The sequence below is a fragment of the Cherax quadricarinatus genome, chromosome 18, assembly GCF_038502225.1.
Source record: "Cherax quadricarinatus isolate ZL_2023a chromosome 18, ASM3850222v1, whole genome shotgun sequence".
NCBI lineage: Eukaryota > Metazoa > Arthropoda > Malacostraca > Decapoda > Parastacidae > Cherax > Cherax quadricarinatus.
In genome coordinates this window covers 2,087,190-2,100,054 of record NC_091309.1, presented here as the reverse complement: position 1 = coordinate 2,100,054, position 12,865 = coordinate 2,087,190, and positions in this window count along the sequence as shown.

Here is a 12,865-nt window from a genome sequence, read left to right as displayed (position 1 = left end):
CATAAGGATGTCAGGAAGTATTTCATTAGTCTCAGAGTGGTTGGAAAGTATAATTATCTTGGTGAGGAAGTGATGGATGCAGGCTCTATACATAGTTTTAAGAGCAGGAGAGTCCACGAGGCTAAGAGAGTGAATCAGAAGAATGGCAAGTTGAGAGGCACAGCCAAGACCTGAGAAATCAACCCCTGCAACTACAAATGGGTGAACAGACACACACACACACACACACACACACACACACACACACACACACACACACACACACACACACACACACACACACACACACACACACACACAAACAGTTAAACTTCAGTAAACAAAGTCCTCACTCAGATAAGAAATGATGTAATCCATTTGTTCATGTATTAACTTTTCACCCATGTAAGCTGTCAGTTAACAATTATGGTGAAGAGCTAAACTTGTAAGGATTATACAACACCCGGGAAATGGGGGATAATCAGGTTTGATTCAAGGAAGGGGGAGAACGACTCCAATTCACTGAATCAAAACCCCTTCACCTGCATCAGGGCACACCCTCTGAATATGTAACTTGCTTAGCTAACAAAAAATGTTGAGGCCTAGTTCCTGGCTCCATTGTGTGCCTCTGTAATCCAATCAAGATATATCTTCTTTCTCCTCTCTTATCGCTTGGCTACCACTCAGTGGATGAATGTGGGGTGACTACCACTCAGTGGATGAATGTGGGGTGACTACCACTCAGTGGATGAATGTGGGGTGACTACCACTCAGTGGATGAATGTGGGGTGACTACCACTCAGTGGATGAATGTGGGGTGACTACCACTCAGTGGATGAATGTGAGGTGACTACCACCCACTGGATGAATGTGGGGTGGCTACCACCCACTGGATGAATGTGGGGTGACTACCACCCACAGTATGAATGTGGGGTGGCTACTACCCACAGTATGTGGGGTGAATATCGTTCCCAGCTTGAATATAGGTTGATTATCGTTAATAATGAATACGGAATGAGAGTGACTACCACCCATAGAATGGGCACTGAGTGCCTGACTACCATTGCCACCATGGGATGGGTACTGAGTGCCTGACTGCCACTACCACCTATAGGATGGGTACTAAGTATCTGACTACCACCTATAGGATGGGTATTGAGTACCTGACTACCGCTCCCACCATAGGGTGGGTACTTAGTACCTCACTACTACTACCACCATGGGTTACATACAAACTTCATAAGAAAATTATCAACCCAATCTTTGAAAGATGATAATTAACCGTTTATTGATGCAAAAGTAATATATACAGTATATATATACAAGGCGAGTCTCACCTGGTCAGACTAAAATAGATTGTTGATAAAAAAAACTGAATGTCAACAGAGGCAGTGTGACTAGCACGTGTATCACATTTATTCTCCAGGGATTTAAGGCCAACTTTAAAAAGTCATTTTTATATATATATTTTTCCCCTCACAGTCCCATTAGAAGAGAGTCGTAGTGTGGGTCATTATTTACTTTATCTCAGTAAAAGCAGGATTTTTTTTTAATTTAGCATCCGGAAGAATATGCGAGTTTCACTTAGTTTGGAGTTAGTTAATGTTTGTGTGTAGCCACAGTTGTTAAGTGAAGTGTTGTAGGTGGTTAGTAGAGTGATGGAGGTGTTGGTGAGAGTGAGAGTGAGAGAGAGAGAGAGAGTGAGAGAGAGAGAGAGAGAGAGAGAGAGAGAGAGAGAGAGAGAGAGAGAGAGAGAGAGAGAGAGAGAGAGAGAGAGAGAGAGAGAGAGAGAGAGATTACCTTCATGGTAGATCTCTAAGTGTAGTCCTCAGTGGAACGGAATCAGTAAGACATCCTATTGGGGCAAGCGTTCCACAAGGAAGCGTGCTGGGTCCACTGTTATGGAATGTCTACTTCAACGACCTTCTTCATCTCATCCCAGAATCACATGCATATGCAGACGACTGTACACTGACATTCACTTATCCAAGAGAAGAAATGCCAGCTGCTCTAAGCTACATCAATCACCAGCTGAGAGCTATATCAGCTTGGGGAAATAGATGGCAAGTAACATTTGCACCTGAGAAAACGCAAATGATGATGGTCTCTAGGCACCATGATGGTAATGCTGGTGCAGTAGTAAGGATGAATGGGAGGATGTTGGCACCTGGAGAAGAAGTTGATATCCTTGGGGTGAAATTTGACTCCAAACTAACCATGAAGAACCATGTTGTAAATCTTGCAAACAAGGCAGCCAGGAAGCTTACAGCACTTCGCCGTATCTCGCATCTGCTTGACAGTAGGGGTTGCAAGATTCTGTACGAGGCACAAGTACGCTCACACCTTGAGTATGCTCCACTTTCTTGGTTTGCCTGCCCCCCCCCTCTCATCTGCGACTGCTTGACAGAGTAGAGAACAGAGCAAGACGTCTCATCTCTCGCCTGGACCCATCCTGGATAGATCTGTCATTTCAGCAGAGCCTTCAACATAGGAGGGATGTGGGTGGCCTTACTGTTATGTACAAGGCCAATATTGTCAAAATACCACACTTGGATCCACTTCGAGGGACAGCGTGAAACAAGCTTTTATGTGTGCACAAATTGGAAATAAATAAATAAATAAATAAATAAATAAAACAAGACGGGCAGAAAGCAGCAACTTCACTCTGGCTGTACCCTTCTCCAGAACATCACTCCATCTGAGATCATACATACCCAGGATGACTCGAGTATGGAACACATTCGTACAGCATAATGATGTCAACGAGATAGTCAGTTGATCAAATGAAAATGCTGGCCCACAGATGGCTCCAACTTCATCCAGTTCCCTACTTGTATGTCTCATAACAATAAAAATGCTTTCAAATGAGCTGATGTAGGTAACAGCTCTTAGCTTGCCAATAAAGTTAGGAATCCTTAACCTGTAATATAGTTGTCAATAAAGCTAGGGATCCTTAACCTTGTCAAACCCTGTGTATAAAAAAAAAAAAAAAAAAAGAGAGAGAGAGAGACAGAGACAGAGAGACAGAGACAGAGAGACAGAGAGACAGAGAGAGAGAGAGAGAGAGAATGATCACGTGGACACCTCGTGTGCTGTGACGATCAATGTACCTCACTCCACTACCCTCCTCCCCCCCTAACAACACCCCCCCTACCCCTGCCACCTCCCCCCTTCCTACACAACGACCCCCAGCCACATACCCACCTCCCTCCCCTCCCCTACCCCCCTCCCATTACCAGCAGGGAGATCTTTCATATCTCCCAGCGATTCAGGGCTTCTCTTTTTTCTTACATCAGACTTGATATACCTCATTTCCGTACGGGATTAACGCTTCCCAATAATAATAATAATAATAATAATAATCACGTCATCTTTATCTCTCAACCGTTTCTATATTTATCATGTTTTTTTTGGTTTCATGGGGAAGCGTTAAACCCATAGAAGTCATACAGAGAGGGGGGGTGGTTAGCTCCAGTTCCTTGAATCAAGAGCCCTTAAAGAGATTAATTTCTTCAGCAGTTGTAATGTGTCTGACCTAAACTTTTTGGCCCTGTTAACAGTTTTACTGACCCCCGTCATGCAGTCACGACCCCACTGGAAATATAACAACAACACTGGAAATATAACAACAACACTGGAAATATAACAACAACACTGGAAATATAACGACCCCACTGGAAATATAACGACCCCACTGGAAATATAACAACAACACTGGAAATATAACAACACTGGAAATATAACGACCCCACTGGAAATATAACAACAACACTGGAAATATAACAACACTGGAAATATAACAACACTGGAAATATAACGACCCCACTGGAAATATAACGACCCCACTGGAAATATAACAACAACACTGGAAATATAACGACAACACTGGAAATATAACGACCCCACTGGAAATATAACAACACTGGAAATATAACGACCCCACTGGAAATATAACAACAACACTGGAAATATAACGACCCCACTGGAAATATAACAACAACACTGGAAATATAACAACAACACTGGAAATATAACGACCCCACTGGAAATATAACAACAACACTGGAAATATAACGACCCCACTGGAAATATAACAACACTGGAAATATAACGACCCCACTGGAAATATAACGACCCCACTGGAAATATAACAACACTGGAAATATAACGACCCCACTGGAAATATAATGACCCCACTGGAAATATAACGACCCCACTGGAAATATAACGACCCCACTGGAAATATAACACTGGAAATATAACGACCCCACTGGAAATATAACAACAACACTGGAAATATAACGACCCCACTGGAAATATAACAACAACACTGGAAATATAACGACCCCACTGGAAATATAACGACCCCACTGGAAATATAACAACAACACTGGAAATATAACAACACTGGAAATATAACGACCCCACTGGAAATATAACAACACTGGAAATATAACGACCCCACTGGAAATATAACAACACTGGAAATATAATGACCCCACTGGAAATATAACGACCCCACTGGAAATATAAGGACCCCACTGGAAATATAACAACACTGGAAATATAACGACCCCACTGGAAATATAACACTGGAAATATAACGACCCCACTGGAAATACAAGGACACCACTGGAAATATAAGGACCCCACTGGAAATACAACGACCCCACTGGAAATATAACGACCCCACTGGAAATATAATGACCCCACTGGAAATACAAGGACACCACTGGAAATACAAGGGCACCACTGGAAATACAAGGACACCACTGGAAATACAAGGGCACCACTGGAAATACAAGGGCACCACTGGAAATACAAGGGCACCACTGGAAATACAAGGGCACCACTGGAAATACAAGGACACTACTGGAAATAAGCCACTGACTTTTTTGGGGTTTTCCTAGGTAATTCACACTGTATAATTGTACTTGCTTTCTCATTTGTGGCTGCAGGAGTTGAGTCACAGCTCCTGGCCCCGCCAGGAGCCTAAATCAACTTACTGGCACCTAGTTAAGAGCTCTTGGGGTAAGGAATTAGACTTATCCCAGCTTTCCTGAGCTCCCTTAAGGTTTATTACCGGGGCCAGGAGCTGTGACTCGACCCCTGGAACCACAAATAGGTAAGTGTGAACTTAAAGGGGACCCTAATGGAAATACGTCACTCTCACCTTTGTGGGTTATCATAGGTAATTTACACATGTGTTACTATGTATGATAATTGTAATTACCTCCTGTATCAAATATTAAAAAAAACATGAAAAGTCCATAAAAATCTATATAATTATTGAATATTTCGACGTTTAAGAGTAGATGGAGACATTTTTTGACATCAATTTTTAGGTATAGGAACAATCACTAAACCACGGTACGGGTGGGGATTGAACTGAAGTGAGTTATAAAACTCCAGGCCGGCGCATAACTATTCCTGTACATAAATAAACTTAGTTATATGTAGGAGTAATGTATTTTGGCTGGGTGCCAGTGACGCCTAAAGTGCCTGGTAGCCAGTAGACCCTCATTCTGTACACTTGATGATAATTATGTTGCAGAGACCTGAACACACCTCTACAACACAACTGTCATCAAAGATTCGTTACGTTATACCATGAATTAAGTCAAGATCCTGGACTTCACCTTACCAAACAGACAAAGCAAATGTGATAGTAATTATGTACAAGGTAGATTATAGTGGGAAAATGAATATGTTGTTAGGAGACGGGGGAACTTAGGTGCCTCATAGATTTCTCCTACAGAAAGAGCTTCTCCAGTTGAATATTATTATTATAAAGGGGGAAGCGTTAAACCCGTAGGATTATACAGCGCCTGTGGGGGGGATGTGGAAGGTATTCAGGCTTAATTCAGGGAACTGGAGCACAGATCCAATTCCCTGAATCAAGAGCCCCTCACCAACATCAAGGAGCCTTCCTTGAGGGATTCTCCAGTCGAATATAACACTGGAGAGAGCAGAAGTAATTCTGACATGATCAAAGTGTTAAGTGTTACCTATTTACCTCATTCTTCACACTATGTAACTGATAGTGTTAATAACTCTGTGTTACCTAATAACTCTTCACCTACACAAGAGGTACAAAATAAATTAACACCCTACTTGGTGTACCAACTTGTTTGTAAAACTAATAATAATGAGCAAGATACTCTCAAAGATCAGTTTTTAAGACTCAGTCCGTAGCTTAAGTGCACTCAGCTCACACACTGAAGTCCGGGGGTTCGATCCCCGGTACGGCTGGAAACAGGACGTGTTTCCTTCAGACACCTGCTGTCCATGTTCACCTAGCAGTAAAATAGGTACCTGGGTGTTAGTGGACTGGTGTGGGTCGCATCCTGGGGACAAAATTGACCTAATTTGCGGGAAATGGTCAGCTTAACAAGGAACTTTCTATATAGTAGTATGTCACTGATGTCAACTATGGTCTGTATAAGTTGTATCATGTACTGGTAGTAAATAGTTATTATTATTAAGAGGAGGCTGGAGTGAGGTCAGTGTCAAGTCCAAAGTTACATTATTTGATAAGAGGAGCGAAGGAGACATTTATACAAGTGAACAGATAATATACCACTTGTCTAATTACAAGTACAAAGTTCTACCAGTCAAGTCTGGTGTTTGGGTCATCAATATACATCAAAAACCACGTTTTTATTATATGATTACGATAAGGACTGTAATCAGAGGTAAGTTCAACCTGTAATGTACCTGGAGATATTCAGGTTCAATCCAAGGGGAGGATGAGTTCAGTTCATTGGATCAAGAGCCCTTCTCCAGCATCAAGGAACCTACATTGAGAGGAGACTTGCACTGAAGGTTGTTTGACCAGAGTGGAGAAAAGTAACTTAAGCATCTCAAATGTGGCTGGAGTGTGAAGGAATTCATGGAAACAGGTTAACAGGACTCGAGTCCTGGAGGTGCTCAGTAGTGCCTGAACTCTTAAGAATAGATAGATAGATAGCTTATTAAGACATGAAACATAGTTATACAAGGAATTATAGTAGTTGTATGTACATGCCAAAAGCCCCTTATATGTACAGCATTATGGGTAGGCTTAAAAGATTTAGTGGTAAAAATTACAGTAAACAAATTTGAACATTTCAGTTTTGAAGCATATGATAAGATTTCGTTAGGATTTTTAACCCCGGAGGGTTAGCCACCCAGGATAACCCAAGAAAGTCAGTGCGTCATCGAGGACTGTCTAACTTATTTCCATTGTGGTCCTTAATCTTGTCCCCCAGGATGCGACCCAGACCAGTGGACTAACACCCAGGTACCTATTTGCTGCTAGGTGAACAGGACAACAGGTGTAAGGAAACGTGTCGAAATGTTTCCACCCGCCGGGAATCGAACCCGGGCCCCCCGTGTGTGAAGCGGGAGCTTTAGCCACCAGGCCACCGGCATTATAGTTGTGTTTAAATTTGTAGCATTACAATATATAACAAAATGATCAATTTACTGTATGTAGTCGTACAGTTTATGTAGTTATTAGAAGAGTTACTGTACAGTGAAGAGAATGAATTATTCTCTGATTCATAAGGTCGTTACCAGCAAGATAATAGTAATTATTGTCATCATAACTAAACGCTAAACCCGTAAGGCTAATAATAATAAAGTGGAGCCAGGTGAAGAAATAATAATAATCATAATTCATTATTAATAGATTAAGGCAATTATTAAACAGGTATACTGCAGGTGACGGTGAATTAGCTTCCTTCTTTAGGTCACTACATTGTGGAGAAAAAGATGATGTGATGAAAGCAAAGTGATGTGTATGATCATTACTTAAACTCCAGGTGACCCGTGGCTCAGTGGTAGCGCCCTCGCCTCACATCTGAATGACCCGGGTTTGACCCCGGAGTGATGGAGACACTATAATAATAACTTTATTTCTACAAGTACAGGGTATACAGACCATAGCTGACATCAAAGACATGCTACTATATCTCTAGTACGGGTGGGAACATTAGTATTTGTTTCATTAAGACACCTGCTGTCCATGTTCACCTAGCAGTCAGTAGGTACCTGGGTGTTAGTCGGCTGGTGTGGGTCGCATCCTGGGACAAAATTGCCTTAATTTGCCCGAATTATTATTATAATCAAGGGGGAAGCGCTAAACCATGAGGATTATACAGCGCCTGGGGGGGGGGATGTGGAAGGTATTCAGACTTAATTAATTCGGGGAACTGGAGCACAGATCCAATTCCCCAAATCAAGAGCCCCTCACCAACATCAAGGAACCTTCCTTGAGGGGTAATTTGCGGGAAATGCTCTACATAACAACGGACTTTCTATATAGTATGTCACTGATGTCAGCTATGTTCTGTATAACTTATACTTATTACTTGTAGAAATAAAGATTAAAAACAAGCTGAAGTTGACTTCAAAAGTTTCGTAAAAGAAATCATAGAATTTACAGTGATGGCAGACATGACTGCTCCAGTGTTCATTCTGGAGGGGGAATTTTTTTTTTTTTTTTTAATGGCTGTCTGATTGAAAAGGGGGACTAGATTTTTTAAAGCAGCGTTATTTTTGTGGAGCTGAGGGAATTTTTGGGGACTGAAACTCCCATTGGTGTCACCTCTGAAGGTGAACCGTCTGAGAGGTTAACAAGAACATCTGGTTGTTAAAAGATGGATTATTATTATTATAATCAAAAAGAAGCGCTAAGCCACAAGGGCTATACAGCGTTGAAAGATGGAAATGAACTATACAGTCCCTTTGATAAAGGGGACAGTCAATCATAAGGTACTGGACTGTCAACGACATGTGTATGAGTACTTTATATAATTTTTCCTTGCATGATGCTTTTATACTGTCCACTAAACCTGTGATATGGCATCGAAATTAGTAGTCCCTATATAGAAGTAGAGTACTCTATTATTATATGAATGAGGAAGTGCTGAATCTAAGGATCATACAGCACCTGGAGAGCAGATGGTAATCAGTAATTGGGTTTGATTCAAGAGGCAGATAATAAAAAAGTAAACTAAATGCTCAAGCCCCAAAAGGGTTATACGGTACTAGGAAGGGGCAGATACCTTTAATTATTTGGATGAAGAGCCCTTCACCAGCATCAAGAAATCCCCCCCAAATCCTTGAAAGGTCACATATTATAAACGTAACATCAGCCCTACTGAAAAGAACATGAAAGCTCCAGCAACTATTTTTTTTTTTTAACACGATGGCATTTCCCACCAAGGCAGGGTGACCCAAAAAGAAAAACCCAAAAAGAAAGAAAAAACTTTCATCATTCAATACATTTTCACCGTCACTCATACATAATCACTCTTTGCAGAGGTGCTCAGAAACGACAGTTTAGATGTCCCTCCAAACTGCCAGTATCCCAAACCCCTCCTTTAAAGTGCAGGCATTGTACTTCCCATTTCCAAGACTCAAGTCCGGCTAACCAGTTTCCTTGAATCCCTTCACGAAATATTACCCTGCTCACACTCCAACAGCTCGTCAGGTCCCAAAAACTATTTGTCTCCATTCACTCCTAACATGCTCAAGCATGCTTGCTGGAAGTCCAAGGCTCCTCGCCCACAAAACCTCCTTTACCCCCTCCCTCCAACCTTTTATAGGATGACTCTTACCCTGCCTTCCTTTCCTTACAGACTTATACACTCTCCAAGTCATTCTGCTTTGTTCCATTCTCTCTAAATGACCAAACCACCTCCTCAATAACCCCTCTTCAGCCCTCTGACTAATACTTTTAGTAACTCCACACCACCTAATTTCCACACTGCAAATTCTCTGCATAATATTTACACCACACATTACCCTTAGACAGGACATCACTGCCTTCAGCCGCCTCCTCGCTGCAGCATTTACAGCCCATGCTTCACACTCATATAAGAGTGTTGGTACCACTATACTCTCGTACATTTCCTTCTTTACCTCCATGGATAATGTTCTGTCTCTGCAGATACCTCAACACAACACTCACCTTTTTTCCTTTACCAATTCTATGGTTCACCTCATCCTTCATAAACCCATCCACTGACAAGTCAACTCCCAAATATCTGAAAACATTCACTTTATCCATACTCACTTCCTCCAATGTGATATCCAGTTTTTTTTATCTACATTGCTTAATACCCTCATCACCTTACTTTTATGTATGTTCACTTTCAACTTTCTACGCTTACACTACCTCCTATTTATTATCACATTAAACAAAAATGTTAAACTCATGTAAATCATTCTTCAACATGGAAGCTGGAGTGTATAGGACTTTGTCAACATTTGAGCGCTGTATTTTTATTACAATCAAATTATTATTATAATCATAACCAAGTGCTAAACCCACTATTACAATCAAAAGTAAGTGCTAAACCCACTATTACGATCAAAAGTAAGTGCTAAACCCACTATTACGATCAAAAGTAAGTGCTAAACCCACTATTACGATCAAAAGTAAGTGCTAAACCCACTATTACGATCAAAAGTAAGTGCTAAACCCACTATTACGATCAAAAGTAAGTGCTAAACCCACTATTACGATCAAAAGTAAGTGCTAAACCCACTATTACGATCAAAAGTAAGTGCTAAACCCACTATTACGATCAAAAGTAAGTGCTAAACCCACTATTACGATCAAAAGTAAGTGCTAAACCCACTATTACGATCAAAAGTAAGTGCTAAACCCACTATTACGATCAAAAGTAAGTGCTAAACCCACAAAGGAATTGAGCATCTGGCAGGACTTCTTAATAAGGAAATGGGGGAGGTTAAGGGAAGTTTATGAAATACAGCTTTAACTGGACATATTTGTAAGGGAGATCATTTAATTTTATTCATGAGGAAGTGCTAAACCTGTAGGGGGTCATATAGTGCTTGGGGAATGGAAGGAATTCAGGTTTGATCCAAGGACAAGGAGGTAAAGTCCACTTCTTTGGATCAAGAGCCTCACCAACATCAAGGTACCACCCTTGAGCTGCAAGAGGTCAGTAAACTGTCATTGCACTGAAAGATGCCAGGGTCATGGTTGTTCAGCACTGGTCATTATTATTATAATCAAAAAGAAGCACTAAGCCACAAGGGCTATACAGCTCAGCACTGGTCAGGCAATAAGCAAAAACATACTCTTACTGCAGTTTCCTGAAGACAAACTCTGGAGAGAATCCTTCATCTTTCTGGTCCAGTAATGGCATTCTGAATTGCTAGATGCAATCAATATTTTGTCATGTCATGTGATAAGGGACCCTTCAAGGGGGTGCCTTGATGCTTGAAGGCTCTGGATCCAAGGAATTTGATCTACTGCCTTCTTTCTCTAATCAAACCTGATTATTATTGTAATAAAAAAGAAGTACTAAACCTACTAGGGCCAGTAATCAAACATGAATACCACCCAAGCACAGTATTATTATTATTATAATTAAGAGGGAAGCACTAAACCCGGAGGATTATACAGCGCCTAGGGGGGGATGTGGAAGGCATTCAGGCTTAATTCGGGGAACTGAAGCACAGATTCAATTCCCTAAATCAAGAGCCCCTCACCAACATCACGGATTTTATTATTATTACAATCAAGGGGGAAGCGCTAAACCCGGAGGATTATACAGCGCCTGGGGGGTTATGTGGAAGGCATTCAGGCTTAATTTGGGGAACTGGAGCACAGATTCAATTCCCTAAATCAAGAGCCCCTCACCAACATCAAGGAACCTTCCTTGAGGGGCCAACATCACGGAACCTTCCTCGAGGGGCCACCCAAGCACAGAATTACACTACATGTTTAGCACCAACCATGAATATAAGAAATAAGGTGGGAGTTCCCAGTATACTTTTTATTGAAATATATTCACAACAAGGCATTAAAAGGTGACAAATTTCATCTTCATTCCCCACCCCAGGACAAATGAGAGCCTCTTGTAGCAGATATGCAACTGAAAGTTTACAGTCTCCCTACGTTTGTTTTAACCCTCATCAGTAAGTTCTCAATGGACAGTAACAACCAATTGTCAGATATGGTAGAGTCAAGTTTGGATCTCCCATTTTCAATGGTCACCATATATGGAGGCACTTCTAAATCAGTGTTTACAATAACAGCTTTACTAGCATGGGAAGTTCCAGCTAGCACAGCACAAGGCATCCACAGAGACAGGGACCTTTTTGAATGCAAGTTGAGTGGGCACAATAGCTACATGGAAAATGTTTTTCCTACAGCTCCTACATTTATTGAGTTGTGCAGATCCAAGTCATGGATGGTTAGAGAAGTAGTGGTCAGGCGTATGATAAGAATGGCTTTCTTTGGTAGTTTGTATGCCAACTGGACAATCTTTGGAGAGAGAAAAAAAGCTCCACCTGGCTGTTGGTAGAGTTCCAAATTTTTCCCAGGTTTTAAACAATGTTTCTCATGTCATATTAAAGAAAAGGAATCCTTGGATGAACATAAGAATGCTCTGACTCAGAAGTCAAGGTTCATTTGCCCACCACAGAAACCAACAAGGAAGATTCTCAGATATGTATGGAATGATCAGAGTACCTTGTGTAAACCACAAAACTAAAAGGTTACATTCCTTCTAAAGCCTACATGACCTTTCAGAAGTGTCTAAATATAAGCAAATAAATTCAGGGGAGTTCACACTGACCCTGCTGTCTCAGAGTTACCATGCACAAAACATGTATAAGCTTTTATAAAATTTCTGCAGAGATGGCTCCACTGGCATAGTAAGCCCCAGCCAGTGCATCTCGTGGTACATACATGTATAGAGGATTCAGTTGCCTCGCTATAAATAAAAAAGTGGTGGTTATGCATATAGGGACATTACTACTAATAAGATGTAGTGATCTCACTTAATATGAAATCTATGAGAATATAAATTGTCAATTCTGCTATGCCTAATCTCTCACTAGGAATATAAGTATAGTTTTC